The sequence below is a fragment of the Pongo abelii genome, chromosome X (genome assembly GCF_028885655.2).
Source record: "Pongo abelii isolate AG06213 chromosome X, NHGRI_mPonAbe1-v2.0_pri, whole genome shotgun sequence".
NCBI classification, from domain to species: Eukaryota; Metazoa; Chordata; class Mammalia; order Primates; family Hominidae; genus Pongo; species Pongo abelii.
In genome coordinates this window covers 120,431,464-120,449,313 of record NC_072008.2, presented here as the reverse complement: position 1 = coordinate 120,449,313, position 17,850 = coordinate 120,431,464, and the positions used below count along the sequence as shown (strand labels likewise).

The window sequence follows — 17,850 nt, the reverse complement described above, 5'->3', positions numbered from 1 at the left end:
CATTTTAACTTCTCTGCTCACAGTTGATATTAATTAAAAGTTATCTGGGGCAATTCTGTACCTTGATTTGCAAACCTATCTCTTCCTCTCAACTGTCTTCTTGCTTAAATTGTACCAGCATATAGACTACTAGTGATTTTCCTAAAAAAAATAAAGAGTTTAAAAGCTAATGAACTCAGAAATGAGTAAAAAACTAGTGACAGTTTCTGGATATTCTATAGGTTTTGCTCGGAATAGTATTTGGAAACTGATTCTTAAAATACTCTTAGGTAGCAGGTAGATGTGTTTGGTATGCTTTATTTTTATTTAAAAATTTAGTCATAAAATTTACTAAACTTGACAAGCTTCACTATAAAAATTAAAGAAAACAATTCAATACAAAATATATTGTCAATCTGAGGTTATATGACAGAAGAAAACATTTTAAAGTTAAAGAATACATAAAATGGATCTTTAAAATTGGATCTTACATATACTTTGCATTTAAAATGCAAGTGCCATGTTTAGATTTGAACTTGTTAACTTATGAAAATACATTACTATTATATATGAAATTAGATTAAAATAGAATCACTTATTATGCTACAAAAGTATAAAGACAGTAGTAATTTCATGAAATATGCAGTCAAAATGTTTCAGGTGTTATTATAACTGCCTTTTATTTCCCAGTAAATGTGATTCTCAAGGTATTTTAAAATATTTTTAATATTTTTTAAATATTGTGATTCACCTTTTATTTTCCTACTTCATTGCCAATTATTATTATTAGATAGCATTTTGCATACTTTTTCCATCTTTATTTCTATTAGTAAATAGCTATCCTTCACCTCTAAAAACAAACTGAGATATTTGAAAATACACACATTCCTGATTTGTAGAAGGTGATATATGATTGATGTCTCCTGACTTGTCTTCCATTTAGTTCCTTGAAAACATTGTAAATGAAAAATGATTAAGTAAATGTTATACTGAGAGCATGTTGTTATGCATATTTGGCATATTTTTAAACCTTAAGGCTGTTAATCAAGGTACTATGGAAAAAGAACACACAACCTTTGTAATTAGACAGATATGGGTATGAATCTTGGCTCAACGCTTTATTAGCTGTGTGTCTGGGCACATGACTTAACCTGTCTCTGTTTCCATTTCCTTTTTCTTAAGTTGTTGTGAGAATTACGTGAGATAATGTATGTACTTTGCAACATGCACTGAGTAGGATATGGTCGGGGCTCAATATTTGTTGATTCCTTTCCCTTTCTCTTTCCTTTTCATTAGAAGTGTCCATGATTTATTTCTTCGACTTCCTCCTATCTCCTAGATTCTGCTCTATATTTACTAGATGGAATGGTATATATAAATAACAACTTCAGTAATACTATAGTTTAAACATTACTGACATAAGTTTGAGTAAATAGAAAATTCAAACTACCTATCAAAACATATATTCAGGATTGCTGTGGGCTATGTACTTTCCTTCTCATCACCATTCCTTTGTGCACACCTCAATGAAAGTTAACTATTTAAAATGTGATTGTAACATATGTGAATGTTTCAATTTAATTTCAAATCAATACAATATATGCAAGGCACACATACAAATGAATCGTGGAAAAGTAATCACAGAGGTAAGCAGATTTCAATCTATAAAATGCACTTTATTTTTTACCTTTTAGATCATGCCATTGAGCTTGTTTGATTGTTCATGTTATGATTTCATCTTTCACATAGTCTGTAGTTCACAGAGACATTGTCCTTAAAAACCACATGAAGGTCACTGGTTTCCTTATAAAAATGACATAATGGATTAAAGCTGGAATTCTGTAGCTAGTGACTCATGCTTGCATTTGTACATTTTAAGGGATGTAATTTATAGAAAGGAAGCATCCAGCCTTGAGCTCTTTCAGACTTCGGTTGCTCAAATAAATTAAGAAATAAAGGCTAACATAAATAAGAGCGCATGGCCTTTCAACTGGTCAGTCATCTAATTTAAACTTCAAAAAATACTCTTATTTGTCTTTACATGTTTCTCTCTCACTGTGAAACATACGGATATTATATAACACACACACATATATATCTTCTACCTATATGTTAGTAAGAATAAAAATCATAATTTTGAAAGTATTCACATACTTGTATTAACTTTCTAATTTTTGAAGCCAAAAATGCAAATGTACTTTCTGTTCATTTTGAATTTATTAAGCATGACATGATTCTCAAGGACAGTATGATGTAGTCAAATTTTTAAAGGCTTTCATTTAATATGCTACATAGGCTTCAAGAGGCAGTGAACCATGGTGGAAAAGAACCTGATTTCAGAGTTAGGAAATTTAAGTTCTCTCTGCAGTTTTGCCAATAATTAGCTGTATGACTTGAAGCAAATCAAGAACCCTCTCTAAGTCTTAATTTGTTCATCTTTAATAATATATAATAATTTAATAATAATAGGCAATATTAAGTCACTTACAAATGTGATCAGTATGCTTTAGTTCTACTTGCTTTATTAGAGTGCTTAGTATTTAATGTGTTATTGCTTTCATAACGTCATCCATGCATTTAGGAATTATAAAGTACTTTGCTGGTATTCCTAAAAATAATCTCATAAAATGGATGACTTTTTGGCATTGAGAACTAACAGTCATGTGGTATTCGGACTATTAATTTTAACTGAAAGTCTATCTACAGCTCATTACTTACTTGTAACTTAAACCAAGGTATAATTCAGGTTTCTAAGGGCTTGCTGATAACAAATAATTCATATGACTCCTAACTATTTAAGGGACCTTACATATTTCTATTGGCATCATTCAAATAATCTAATCCATTGCTAAACACACAAAAGGCACTCAGCTCCTGTTTGCTGATTTACTTATTTTTATTAAGTTAAGGGAATAAAAGCAAGAGGACTGAATATGAATGACTCCAGACTCATGGAGGCTTTTTTTGTTGTTAAACAAAAGTCTTATCCATCCGAAAATCTCTGTGAGTCAGTCAAAAAGAGGTTTGGCCACTCTTGTTTAGGTGATAGTGAAAATGGCACCCAAAAGGGTTGATCCAAATTTATATTTCTTCTTTGGGCTTTGGGGTAAAGAGGTTTTTGTATCAATATTTTCATCCCATGCAACCTCTTTTCTATCTACTGTGCTCCTACAATCTTCTCTGAATTTAACAGTAACCTTTGCTGCCAAATCCTTCGTGTAGAGCTCATATATTTGATCTCCAGCTACTGACTAGCCTTCAAACTACTAAAGATCAGAATTAAGTATTGTTTCCTCTTCTGGGAAGCCCTGAAGTACTCAGTCAAATGTCTTTCCCAGAGCAGAATCTTAACAATTATTGAATGTAACAATGTCTAAAGTTGGGGAAAAACCTGAGAAAAGTTTCATTATTAATATTCCCAGGCAAATATCAATCTTAAATATTACCCAAAACTTTAAATAATGAATGCTTAATTTTTGGACTTCCATTCTTTTCTTTTCTCTCTACAACCTTCTCTTTTTTGTACAATTTTGAAATTTAGCTAGTGTGGCATGGATTGTTTGAAATTCTTTGATCTCCAGGGCTGACCTATCTCCAGAGATCCAGTATCACATTTTCAGTTCTCCAGAGAACATCTGATGGTGCATGTCTCACCATCGTTTTAAACATATTCAGATTAGAGGTGATTCTCACCCCCACTAACTAGTTCCTAATTTACCTCTTCTCATACCATGAAACATGAATATCCTATGGCCCTTTGGAATATTGTCCTTCTGTGTCAATTCAAACCCTACTTGTCCTCAAGCTCCAATTCATTTCCTATCTATGCCAATAAAATTCCCTTAGTTGTTTCTTTTCCTTCATTTTTATGTGGTACACAATTTAGTCCTTCACTATATAATGGCTTGATTTTTGTTGCATGCCAATATAGTTTATCTTCCCAAATAAAAGATAAATTTCTCAATGGTAGGAACCGTAAAATGTTTGCTAAATCTTCCCTTGACAGTTTTGTGACTCTAAGAACAAGTGTTATATTCTCTAACATGTGTTTTTTACAATGTCGGGTATAATTTAGCTTCAAAAAATATTGCTTTGCTTTTTTTCTCTCTCTCTTTTTTTTTTTTTTTTTTTTTTTGGAGATGAAATCTTGCTCTGTCACCCAGGCTGGAGTGCAATGGCACGATCTCGGCTCACTGCAACCTCTGCCTTCTGGGTTCAAGTGATTTTCCTGCCTCAGCCTCCCAAGTAGCTGGGATTACAGGCACACACAACCACGCCTGGAAAATTTTTGTATTTTTAGTAAAGATGGGGTTTCGCCATGTAGGCCAGGCTGGTCTCGAACTCCTGGCCTCATGTGATCTGCCCACCTTGGCCTCCCAAAGTGCTGGAATTACAGGAGTGAGCCACCACGCTGACACAAAAAATATTTCTTAAATGATGATGATGATGTGATAGAAATCTACAAGATTACTCAGACAGATCAAGAGCAGGCTGGAGTACCACAAGTTAAGATCTGACTGAGGACAAAAGTTTGAATAATTCTTTTGAAATTATTATAGCAACACAAATGGTACAGTTTTAGATTCATTAAAGATAGTGATAAGGTATCTAGATATATTTTCCAGGGGAAAGTAATTGGAAATCAAAATGGAACACTGATAAAAGTCATGAACAAGCTATAAATAACTTCTTTTTCTTCTTCCTGCCATTTGGGATCACCCCCAAAGACTCAAAGGAGTTCTGAATACAAATAGAGGAAACTGAATACTCCTCAAAAAATAAATGTTCTAGTACAGCGGCAAAAAGATCATATGAAATATAATTAAAGGCATCTAGATGAATGTTTGTCCAGAATTTGTTTTCTTTTGTAACCCTTTATAAGGTAATAGCCTATATCCAATTCAATCTAAAAATATAATAAAGGAATAAGACAATTTCTAATCATGAAGCTAAACCATAAACTCAGCATTTACATTATTGATATTCAGCAAGATATTAATGAACTCCCATTTAAAATTCTCCACTGAAAGCTAACTTTGGGATAATATTATTCAATTATTTCATCAATTTTTATACTAATTAAAATTTTCTCTTAAAAATTGTTTTTCCAGTACTTGTATTTAAAGCAAACATTGCTACCTTATCCACATGCACAGTATATTTTAAATGTTTCAATCCAGGGTATACAATGTTAAATTGTTTATCAGTGCTTCTGTATTTTAAAAATATGCCATGTGTGGGTAAGGCAGAAATGTTTTCTTTAAATACAGGTATTAGAAAATGATTATTTTTAAATGCAGAAGGTACCCTCTGTTACCTGGGCTTTGGCTATTACAGGAAATGTGAAAGGGATAGGGCTAATAGTCATAAAAGTAAGAGAGAAGTCATAATAAGTTGAAGCACTCTTTCGAAAAATTTGAAGCAGAACTCAATCAAGGCTTGATTTACTTTAAGGAAACTTTGTTTGGCTAAAGTGCAACCAGATAGCTAGACTTCCAATATATTCTGCAGAAAATGATTTGGGATTTTTTTTATGTTTTAATCTGTCATATTGCTCATTAGTCAGTCTATGTTTATTTAAATCTTGACCACATGCAAATGAATGTCTGATTCTTTGTAGAAAACCAAGTATTTATCATGCTTTTTAAACATCTCAGAGTAACATGACTCTCTCTCTATATATATACAAATATACACATATCTATATCTATATCTAACTTCCTGATTGTATCATTTATTTCTAAGCATCTAAAGTTCTCTGGAACTAAATATCCATGACATGAAGAGAGGGGAAAGTACTGGAAATAGAATGAAATTTTAGAGCCGAGCATGGTGGTTCATGCTTGCAATCCCAGCACTTTGGGAGGCAGAGGCGGGATGATTGAGACCAGGAGTGCGAGACCAGCCTGGGCAACATAACAAGACCCTCATTTCTACAAAACAACAACAACAACAACAGCAACCTGGGCACGGTGACACACACCTACAGTTCCAGCTACTCAAGAGGCTGAGGTGAGAGAATCACTTGAGCCCAGGAGTTCAGGGTTGCAGTGAGCTATGATCGCATGACTGCACTCCAGCCTGAGTGACAGAGTGAGACCCTGTCTCAAAAAAATAAAAAGAACGGAATTCTGAATAAGAACTCATGGGTTTGTTTGAATCTGGCTGTAGAATTAATTGTGTGACTTTACATAAGTAATTTAACCTTTCTTACCCTTCGTTTTCTCATTTGTGTAATCAATATAGTAATACTGGCCCTAACTAAGTCGAAGTTATGTTGAAAATCAAATGAAGGGATATACGAGAAAAATATATACAATCTCTAAAATATCTACAAAGAAAATTTGTATTATGGTGTAAAAAGTAGATATATTAATAATAAGGATATTCTGTGACTGTATTATTAAACCCTTTCAGCTATATGTTGCCTTTGTTAGAAAATAAGATAAAAAATTAGGGAGGAGAAAACAGGAAAGAGAATATAAGAATTGCTCTTAGGCTGAAAAAATTTACAATAGGAAATGAAGAAAATTTTAAAAACACATGATAGAAAACATAAAAAGAGTTAAGAGAGAATGGAAAGTAGATATTGGGATGAATCTCAAAAAAACATATCTGCATTAGTGAATCTGTAGTAAGATCAAGAAATTTGGAGTTCTCTACATGTTATTTGTAATCTCTCTTTCTGAAGCCTTTAGAGCTATAGGAATTAAAATAATGAAAACTTTTGAACTAGAAAACACAAGTATCTCCAATGTTCTTTACTATGGGTAAAAGAATTATCTATGTTCAAAGGTTGACAATATGAATAATGGGAATTGTTTACATTTATGAATTGCTTACATGTCAAAATGCCTTTTGCCAAGGCATTTTGATCCATTTAACCTTTACTTCTTTTTCAATTTCTGTATATTTATTAAACATTTTAATATTGAAAACTGTTTTACACCCATCTCTCTTCTCCCCAAAAGTAAAATATCTATTATGGTATGATTCACCATTCAAGATGTCTAGAAATCTTCTAGAAACCCTATTGAGAAAAAAAAATGATAATTATTTTTAGTAACATTTCTAAATCCTAAGGAAGTTCATTTTTTTATATATTAGATTAACTATAAGATATGGCTTAATTGTTTCTGAAAATGCAGGAGAGTTTTATCTGTCCTATCACATAGTTAAGTAACTTCTTTTGTGTAGAGTTTGTAGCTGCACAGTTTAATTTATTATAAATCACCTAAAATGAATGTTTACTTTATTATTAATAGCCAAAGATATCTTAAATTTACTTTAAATAACAAAAGACAAAAAGAAGAGATGTTTTCAATCACTCAGAAATCTTTAAGACATGAATCATTTCAAATGTAGGGCACTGGAGTGAATGGAAAATGACAAGTTAGAGACCCGAAGTGAATATTGACTTGAGATTTTATAAGAATTACTTAAATAGCTGAAGAGTCATAACCATTAATCTTCTGGGGCATAAAATCAACTACCTGAGTATTATTATTTGAAGTGGATTTTCAGAACTAGAAACTGTTGATATTTTCTTAAAGTTGTAGCATTTGAAATTATCTCAGTAACCATCCAGTCTGATTTTCTCTTTTGACGGAGGAGGACATAGAGGCTTATAAAAGACTAGAACTTAGGTCATTTAACTCCAAATTTGCACTATAAATACCTTTCCCACAGTGTTTGTGTCTTTTTATACATTAATTATTCAGCAAATATATATTGAGAGAAGCCACAATATGTAATGATATATGCAAACAGTAGCTGGGGAATATAAACATGAATAAATTATAATCTTTGTTCCATGTGAATTTATAATCCAGTAGGAAAGATAAGACTCAAATTTAAAAGTGACGTGATGCATATAAAACCTTTAACACCAGGCCTGCCTCTAAAGTATAAGTTAAAAACCAAATAACAAAAATAAAATGCGATAGAAGCCGGGTGCGGTGGCATGCACCTGTAGTCCCAGCTACTCAGGAGGCTGAGGCAGTAGGTTCGCTTGAGCCCAGGAGTTCAAGGTCAGCTTTGGCAACATAGCAAGACTCCATATCTAAGGAAAAAACAATGTAATACAATGTGCTAAGTGCCATGTAAGAGGTGCAAACAATTACGTCGATTTTCTTAAAAATTTAAAATGGAAATTCTGGTGTTCTTATGTATGTGAGTGTAACCTAGGTGACTTTTTAAAATATGGCCAGTAGTCTTTTTACACTGCACACACAAAATTATAACACATTTGCATTCTAAGCATTGCTTCTTGGCTTTGTAGTCTGCATTATATTCTTCTTCCTCACCCCCTCCAATCAAACCGTACATCTTTCTCTGAATTAAGCATGAGGATTTGTCTGCAGTCATTTCCTAATGTTCCCTGTTAGCTGAAGCTCATCACTTCATAACCCACTTTAGAGTCCCTGGGTTTCATTCTGATATTCAGCAGCTACTTTGGTAGCTGAAAACTTTTGGCCTTATCTATGCTCTGCCCAGGAGTTGGGCAGCATTATTTGGTGCCATTGTAAAGAGAGTGGGAGATGTGCAGAGTTCAAACATGAGATAGGGAGTTGTCTGAAGTGAGCTTTCAAGTACTAACCCTAAGAGTCTATAATCACGATGGAATTTAAAAGGTGGCACATTTGAACAACATTTTTCAGAAATAATTCTGAAACTGTATTAATGGACTGAAATGGGGAATAATTAAGAAAAGTTATCCACGAATGAATCCAAGGTAGGAAGGACAAGCATTATTTTAATTATCATGAGAAATTAAAGAAATCTGAGAGAAGGGATAGAGTGTTTTTTTAAATAATTTCTCACTCTGTGTTGTGATAAATGTATTCTGTATTATACTAGAGAAACAAATGAACTTTTATTTGATCTTGTTGCTTCATTCTCAATCAAGAGACTCAGAATATCCACTATGTTTGTACAAATTTGGCTGCCCTTCTGAAAACGGCACTTACCCAAAGTAAAGTACAAATCTATGGTAAAAATTCAAATTACTTTATAACAATGTATTATCTTCTCAGCATTCAAATGTTTTTCACTTTTAAATTCTGAATTAGGTTGGTGCAAAAGTAATTGCGGTGAAAACCACAATGGTGAAAACTACAATACTTTTGAACCAACCTAATAAAATTTGTGGGCGTTTTCTCCATGTTCTTTTCTACATTTTATATATTATACAATTTGTGACTCTATATTTGTAACCTTAGGGAAGTAAGTCATATAACCTCAGTGGTTTCTGTATTCTGTATCTGTTTATAACAAAGGATCCTTACAGAAAGATTACCTAGTGTAAGGCTCTCATTTTGGAGTTGTGGAAACTGAGGCCTAAGTTAAGCAAATGACTGGACCATTTTTTCTTCATTCATCCTGAGTGAGAGAGTAGGAAAGAGAGAAATCAATGTTGCCTATACCATAAATTGCAAAACTACATTATTACATTGAATTGCCTTTACTGTCTAACAGTACTTATTTGTTTCTTTAGGGAAGTATTGTAGAATATGTTTTTCACCTCACTAGCAGCCAACAAAGTGTTAAATGTACATTAAGCCCTCAACTGAAATTCCCCTGCTGAATTTCAACTAAGCCATTGCTGAAATTCCATAATTCTTACAGGCTTTTCTTAATTCATCTTCATCTTACAGTTCACTAATTTGGCAGATAAATATGGACAGTGGATTTTATAGATTTACTTACATGAAATTTAGGAAATTGGCTAAGGTTTGATAGTAGAAGCAGGAAAATTTGACACAGACAGTTACCCAATGACTGGTGGGTAATAATCCTCCAAACTAAAGAATCTGCCCTTGCTAACTTAAATAATACTTTGGAGAGCAAGTCATTGTATCAATGAATAGTCATTTGGGCGCATAATTCTACCATACAAGTTCTTTTCCATTTACATAGTGATTTTAAAAATAGATATAGAGGTATGATGAAATGACTAAATAAATAAATCTATTGAGAAACCAGCTCATTTCTGCTTTTTCAAAATGAAGTTTCAAAAAATATTTGTTGGAGAGACACCAGATCTTCCTTGTTTTACTTCCTTCAAGAATGAAGTAATCAACTTCTTTCTGAATCTATTTTAGACTAACATTACATTTAAAAATAAAAGATATGGGCCTATTAGACCTCTGGGAGTCATTGACCAACCAAAAATGCTAGAACAATCTACCTACAAGCCACAAAGCATTAAATTAACTGTTTAATCTAAGATTAAAAAAAACTAATAGATTCACGATGTGATCACTCAGAGCAATTCATTAATAGTAATGTCTGATTTCCTTTAACATTATAAAAAGTAAGGAAATAAAGCTCTTATTTACAAGTTTATTTGCTGCAAAGGCATTCAGGAATTGTTATTTTAAAAAGAAAACTTGCGCTTCTTTCTGAGCCATCAACCCATACCATAAAACGTGTGCAGAACTCAGTTTGCTAATAAAAAGAGAATTCTATAGCCATGCATGTGGTCAATGAAATGGTCTCTCTCTCTCATATATGTATATATAATGGTGTATTTCACTGTGAAATGGAAAATAAAACTGTGGTAGGGCTAAGCTTTAGCTAAACTAATTTAAGAAGATTTATAATATTTTTATTGCCCTAAAATATGTTCAGAGAAATTACCTGAAATCATTTCAGGGGAAACTGTTATTCTGTTAGATGCCTTGAATTCTTGAATATTATTGTGCAGATGTGCTAAAAATTCTATTTTAGCTCTTTCCTTCATCTTCTTTCACCTTTATTTTAACCATTGGAATACAATACAATCAATCAAGATATGTTAATTGATTACCTACTATGGGGAAGGCACTTATCATATATGTGGGCTAGTCAACAAAAGCTTCCTGCAAGAGGTGGGGCTTGAAACGGACCTTGAAGAACAGACAGAATACAGATATACTTGGGAGAGAAAGCTACATACCACAGTACTGGACTTCTCCAATCTTTCTAGCAATAAATTCTTTTTTAATCACTGATCAGGTTTTTTGTCAATTTAAAAATGGAAGTAATAAATGGAAGTAATTGGTTTGGTTTTCGAATTTTTAAAAACCTACTTTTAAAAAGACTTTAATCATACTTAGAATTTTCCCAAGTATGGTCTTTCTACCCTGAAATAACTTTAGTCTAAGTATTGTACTCAGATATGGTTTTTCTACCTGGGCAGATCAGTAAACTAAAAAACTGGCAGTTACTTTTTATAGCACCTATTTTCCAAGTCATAGCTATCAAATTACTTTTCCTGACTCTAGTATGAAAAGGAAATACATGGCAAATGGGATCAGACAAGACTTGAAACCTTCCTGATATATGATAAATAATTTTTAACACAAACTCAAGATTTTATTGTCTTCATAATAAAACAAAAGATGACACTTAGAACTGGATCACTTGGACCTTTCTCTTCTTATCTCTTCCCAGTTCAAAATGCTTGCATCTTTTAATAGCAGCATTCTCTTAGATCTGCAGTTGGGCTCAGTGCACTCAAGCCTTAGCACAATCTTCTTTGTAGTTGTAGCTTTTTTCCAAAAAATCGGCTTAGTCTGCCCACCATATTCACTGTGCTGCCTGTCATAATGCTGCTTTCCCTGGGCATACAGAGAATCTTTGCCCTTCTTGTACTGTGTCATTTTGTGGGGTTGGTGCTAGCCACACTTCTTAAAGAAAGTCTTGTGAGTTTTAGGAACGTTCACCATGTTTGCAGGAGCGCTATTGGCACAGAAAGAGATAAATGATTTTTACTGATCCTTCTGTCACTCGGTCTTAGACCTTCAGAGCTTCTATTTTACTGCTTGAATTTCAAGTAGGCAATATTATATAAATTACCAAATACGAATGGCTTTTGTTGTGGTGTTACATGTAGTAGAAATCTGTGGGTCCAACTCACAGTAGTAACATCTGCCTGTTCAGTCATCTCTACATACAATAGCATTATTTCCCTGACTTCATTTCTGTCTTTGTATTCTCTCTGTAACTCCCCTGAGCTTCACTCAGCTTCTTGTCCCTCTCAGTCTCTCAGCATTAACAGCACTTTCTCATTTGCTCTACTTCTTTATTGGTAGGTGAATCTCTAGATGAAATGTTGCATGTCTATCTCATTGCCTTGCCAAGCAGCATATCAAGGATTAATGGACATTGTCCATTAATATCCTCACATTTACATGCAAATTTGTTCTGTTAAAAGACTAGTTGTTACAGTATGAAAGAAAAATTAGCCAATTTCTAAATAGAGGCAATAGTTTGTTGTTTAACAGGACGGCCTCTGGAATAAAACTGCCTGGTTTCAAGCTTGGTTTTGTTCATTCAGTTTGAACAAATTAACCTCTTTGTATGCTTCAGTTTCCCTAACTGCAAACTGGATAATAGTAGTACCTTCTCATGGGGTAGTCATCAGGCTTATATGATTATATACCTGTAAACCTCTTAGAACTGCGTAGTGCATGGTAAATGTCAATAAATAGTGGCCACTGTTATCATCTTTTATACCTCTCCTCTGAAGAATAATTACTTGCTAACTTGGGCAAGTCTTACTACTTTGATTACAGGAAGCTATAATTGAAGAGTATTCAGTGAGTCTTGATTACTGAGATAAAATGGGAGATACGTAAGTTTAAAATACACTTGCAAAAGATTTGAACACTGACATTTATTCGTAAGCATTTACTGATTAGTTTAAAAAAGACAACATGTTTTATGAAAAAGTAAAGGAAACCCTAGCCAATTCATTCACTGCTATCCTTGTCTAGACATTAGTTGACATTATCTTTGGTTTCAGTGGTGTTCAGTTTTCACTTTTTATTTTTACATTGAGCTCAACCCCACACCTTGCCATTAATGCTAATTCAACTCTGAATTTAAATACCCATATATGACTGGTGGCTGTTGCACTGGACAATGCAGTTCTAAAGGCTTTCTAATAGCTTTCAATAAATTTATGCATAGTTCTTAATAGGTAATAATAACAGTATGTTACCCAAAGGTGTACTTGTATTTAAAGGAGACAATGACTAAGATGAAAGAGGGAAATTCCTGAATGTAGAATTTCAAGTTATATGGAAAACCACGAAAGCTACTAGTTTAGGGACCAGAAGGCCTTTCTAGTGCTCTCAAATTAGACCATGTAAGTGGTCATCTATGCATAAGGTTAACCATAATTAAGAAGAATGACTGTATCAAATGTACAATGCTGTAATAAGCAAGTATTTTAGGAAACTGCAGATGACACTGTCTTAGCCACAGCTGAGAGGAGGAATGAATAGCAAGGTTGAAGTAGAGATGCCGGGTAGAAGGAGACAAAAACAGAATTAAAATTCCATCTTATGTACATCTTATTTGAAATCCTGATTTCACTGTGTCGTTTGTGCATTAAAATATCAGAAGTGATTGGCAAAGAGTTGTTGCAGGTGAGCGTTAGTATTAAATCTGCTAATGACTTGCCAAATGATGATGCAACTTAACCACTTGGTTGTTTTCAATGTTATTTGTCTAGAATGGAGATGACTAGACTGTTTTGCAGCAATGTTCTCAGTATATGAAAAAGGCTTCTTAAAATGTCTTGAAGAATGGCAGTGTCGGAGAGATCCATAATTTGAGCACACATTAGACTGGAGATTGATGATTTCTTTTTGAGGTTCAACAGTACAACATGTAGATGAAATGACATAGGTAGCCTAGAATGCTAACAAATAATAAATGTTGCTTAGTGCAATAATTTAAAATTTTCAAAGTGCTTAATACCCATCTGTTTCACAACAATCAGGTGGGGTTATATATGATACCGACATAAAATATCACAATAATATATTATTAACTTCAATTTTTGATGAAGTTTTCCTAGTTTGCTCATGGCTACCAGGCAGCTAGAGGAACATAATTTAGCAGTTCTTCCACTAGACAACACTAAGCTGTATCAGATGCTTTACTAAAATAATCTCAGTACACGTACATCATCCTTTTGTGAGGTATTCCATTGCTATGAAAGTGAGGTGGTAAGATCCTCCTTAATAATACTGGAAAAATAGTCTGGAGCTTCAGGAGCCATTAAAACCTGGGAATTAATTATCTTTCAGCAGGCTCAGCAAACTGCAGCCTCCTTCAATCTCAGGCCTTAAACAATTTAATAAGAATAGCTGAGGATATTTAATGTTGGTTACTATAATCTCTCCCCCAAATTTTGTTTTAATCTTTGTGTTTCCCTTAGCTGGAGAGGGATGACGTTTCCTTGAAGGAAATACATGGAACAGTAAAATTATTGAGGCTTGACTCAATTATAATGTTGGACGAATCCATTAGAATGTTAGGCTTTTTAGATTTTACTTTTATTGCTCTTCCCAAGTAGACTTGGAAGTACAAATAAATATTTCTTATTCTCTTGCCTTAAATTGACTTTCGAGAATACCTTGAGAAATTGAGGGGAAAAATCTAATGGCACCAATAAAATGAAGGATAATAATATCTTCATCATTCATAGACTTGCTATGAAGACTATATGAAATAATATATATTTTATATATATATATATATATATGTATATATATGTAATGGTCCTGGATCCACGTCTGGCATCCAGGAGGTTCCCAGAAATATCAGTTCTCACCTCTCTTCCGATGAATTCATACTGCACAAAAGCCTGTTACGTTATCTGAAAAAGTCATCACTGTCATCCATGACACCTCTAGATGGAGATAAACCCCTCAAGAAAGCATAGAAAGGGTTAATAACCCTCTCTAGATAATGCAGATAGAAAAACACCGTCATTTTTGCTAAAGCACCCCAAATCCTACCTTGACATTGCAATCAACAAGCCTTATCCACCTTCCGAATTTCAGGACTTGCGTTGGGCTTGTTGCTGTAGATGACAGACGCTATTAGGAAAGAAATCATGTTGATGAAACAAATATTTTCTTCCCTCCCCAGGAGGATCAGGAGAATTTATTTAAGGAACGAAAAATATAATTAAATATTCTATAACCTACCTCCCCAAAATATGGACAAAATTATTTATTTCCCCCCACCTGTGGGGTGGAATGGGGGGGCATTGTAGATGATTCCCAAACAGCCAGGTGCTAAGGAGATTATACTCTTCAGAAAAGACAATATTCAGTATGATTTCGGTACTGCAAAAGAGATGCAATGATCACGGTAGATATCATTTTCTGTGGGGCATGTCAGTTGGCCTTTGTCATTGTCTCTACACATATGTAGCCAACTACACAGTAACACCTTGTTTCTATTGCACTCATATTTTGATTGTCAGAATGGCTGATATGTACGTAAACTTCTTCATGAAAAATTTAAACTCTGGAGCCCAGATATCTTTTTTCATTACTGTGTATGTGAGGTCGCAATTGTCTGCAAACTGGGGAGCTTGGAGGTTACTCAGTGCGCCGCATTTCCTCACCCCCCGCCCCCCAAATCATCTTAGCTCAACCGTGTATGAGCGTCCCTCGGTTAGCCTGCCTAAAAGGTATGAGGTAAGGGGCATATGCTCTTAGTGGCTCAGCAATCAGAGGCTTCCATGGATGGGACTTATACTGGTAATATTAATGAAGAAGCTGCGCGGTACTGGCGGTGATTCCAGACCAAATCTTTCAACTGCCGAATGTCACTCGCTGAATTTTGAGTTGGGGAGCTCTGTCGCTTAAAATACAGGGTTCTCAAACACAATGCAAGTGTTTGTCACCTCAAGTCGCATACTACCCAACAGGAAGCAAAAGGCAAAGGGCATGGCGCAGAAAAGAAACAGACACACAGACACGTTTTGCAATGACGAACTTTATGTGACATCAGGAACGGCAACCTGTTCTCATGTTTAGCAATTCCGAGGTACGCTGTAAAGACTGCTTGTCAGGTAAAACTGAGTACAGGAATAAGAGGCAGCGCTGGAGACTTTTTCGCAATCCTTTTCAAAATATAAAACTGTAACCAAATGACTTAGATAAGCTAATTAATTATAAAAAAAAAAAAGGTTCACTGGATGCCTTTATCCTCTCCTCTTAAGCTTACGTGACCATCAGCAGCGCTGTTCAAATTCAGCTAACAGCTGTTAGACCAAACACAGATCCGCAGTGTGTATCTCCCCAGAGTTACGGATGTTCGCTGAGACCCGCCAGAAAAATTAGGGTCGGTTTTCAATGAGAACATAATAAAGGATCCTTGGTTCCGCCTCTGCACACACTGTCCCAAACCTTGCGCCCCCTCCCACTTGCCGGCTGTCGGATTTCTGAAAATTGTAGTCGGTCCTGCAACTCAGTTGCATCTTCCGCAGCCCGACCCTCTACTCAGCGACATTGCGTTCAGTTTCCCTCCTTTCTCTCCTCCCACTCCTCACTTCTTGAGACCCCACCCCCGCCTTCCGTTTCTATCTCGGCTTCCCCCGCGCCAGGTTCTCTAGACCCCCGCCTCCTCCCAGCGCCTTCATCTCGAGCCCCCGCTCCCAATCCCGTTAGAGACTTCTATGCTCACCCCCTTAGGTTCCTTCCGTGGAACCTAAGCTCCTCTCTTCTTCCAGAGACTCAGTCTCCACGCGATTTGCGCGTTCAGAGTCCCTCCCCCCAACCTCCGCCAGGGCCAGTGCGGTCCTGCAGGCTGCAGCCATCCGGGACCTGTCCCCGCTCCCCACCCCATCCCCCGCCTAAATCGTTGGGGTCTCGGCTAGCAATGCCGCCCGGGGCTCCAACTTACCACTAGCGTCCGGGAGGAAGACCAGGCAGCGGTCGCCGCGGCGGCAGCTAGACGAGAAACGGACTCGGCTGCAATCGCCCAGCGGAGCCCGCGGCAGTCGGTGCGCTGCGCTGCGCTGCGCGCCGCAACCTCGCGCCTCGGCGGAGGGAGAGGAACGGAGGGAGCTCGGCGCGATAGGAAGCGCCGGCGAGTCGACCTCCTTTGGGCGACCGTGCGCCCCCCGGCTAGGTTTGGCTCTTTTCACTCCGCTATCTTACTCTAGCTTAGTAACTGACCACCTCCAGCATCTCTGCACTAATCGCGTCTTCTTTCTTCTTCGTTGGCCCCTAACTAACTACACTACTCTAAACGGACGAAGGCCATCACACGAGCACCACGACGGTCTCGACGACTCCGACGACAACGATGTACAGACAGAGAGAAGAAGAGTTCATATGCAATCGGCAGGTAAGGGGCAAGGCAGGCCAATGGAGCAGCCAAGGCTAGCAATCTAGCCGCTCCAAAGGCAGTATCGGGAAGATCGGTGCATCTGAGGAAAGAAGCGTCCTCGGCAAGCACCAGAGCGCCTACCTCGCGCGGGTGAATCTGCACCACGCTCTTGGGCCAAAAGCGGGATGAGGGGAGGAGCCAAGAGCAGCCAATCAGCACTCAGCATTACGTGGCCCCCGGGCCTGTTTGGACCGGTCTCTTAGTGCATCTGGAGCCTGCTGGCAGGGGGCGCGAGACCCCATGGTGGAGATGGGGGTGGGGGTGATGATTAATCTGATTCACAAGGCCTAGAGAGTAGGGGGAACCAGGATCAGCCATGGCACCGGATAGAGGGAGAGGGAAGGCTTTCTCAAGAATGTACCCTCAAAGATTCACAGCATACCCCTCCCCAAACACACACACACACACACACACACACACACCCCTGTACATTTCATTTCAACAAACAGCATTCTCAAGTCTTGCAAATTTCATCAAGCTTTGAAACTCCCTTCAAGGGTCTCTGTTCCGACTCTTGCCCATTCCTCCAACAGTAGCAACTGAGGCACTCACAGGGTCAAACATTTGGTGAGTGTGCAAAGGCCACAACCCTGTTATAAGGCCCACTTCCCCATCCTTGTCTCCCTAACCCCAAAGGAGAAAGGAAAGCTCTTGGCCTTCGAGCCCCGGGAAGGCGCAGTTTAG

The 17,850-nt window shown here is 36.5% G+C and overlaps 1 protein-coding gene and 1 pseudogene across 3 annotated transcripts in view; both read right to left on the bottom strand.

Moving 5' to 3' along the window:
- The window catches only part of HTR2C (5-hydroxytryptamine receptor 2C), a 312,069-nt gene extending 294,819 nt beyond the window's left edge, over positions 1 to 17,250 (bottom strand). For all 3 annotated transcript variants that reach the window (XM_024240988.2, XM_024240989.2, XM_003779705.4), the window contains exon 1: positions 16,678 to 17,250. The gene's annotated coding sequence lies outside the window, so the exon portion shown is untranslated. The remainder of the gene's footprint in view (positions 1 to 16,677) is intronic.
- On the bottom strand, positions 11,369 to 11,690 carry LOC112130977 (large ribosomal subunit protein eL42-like; annotated as a pseudogene).
- Positions 17,251 to 17,850: the final 600 nt, after the last annotated feature.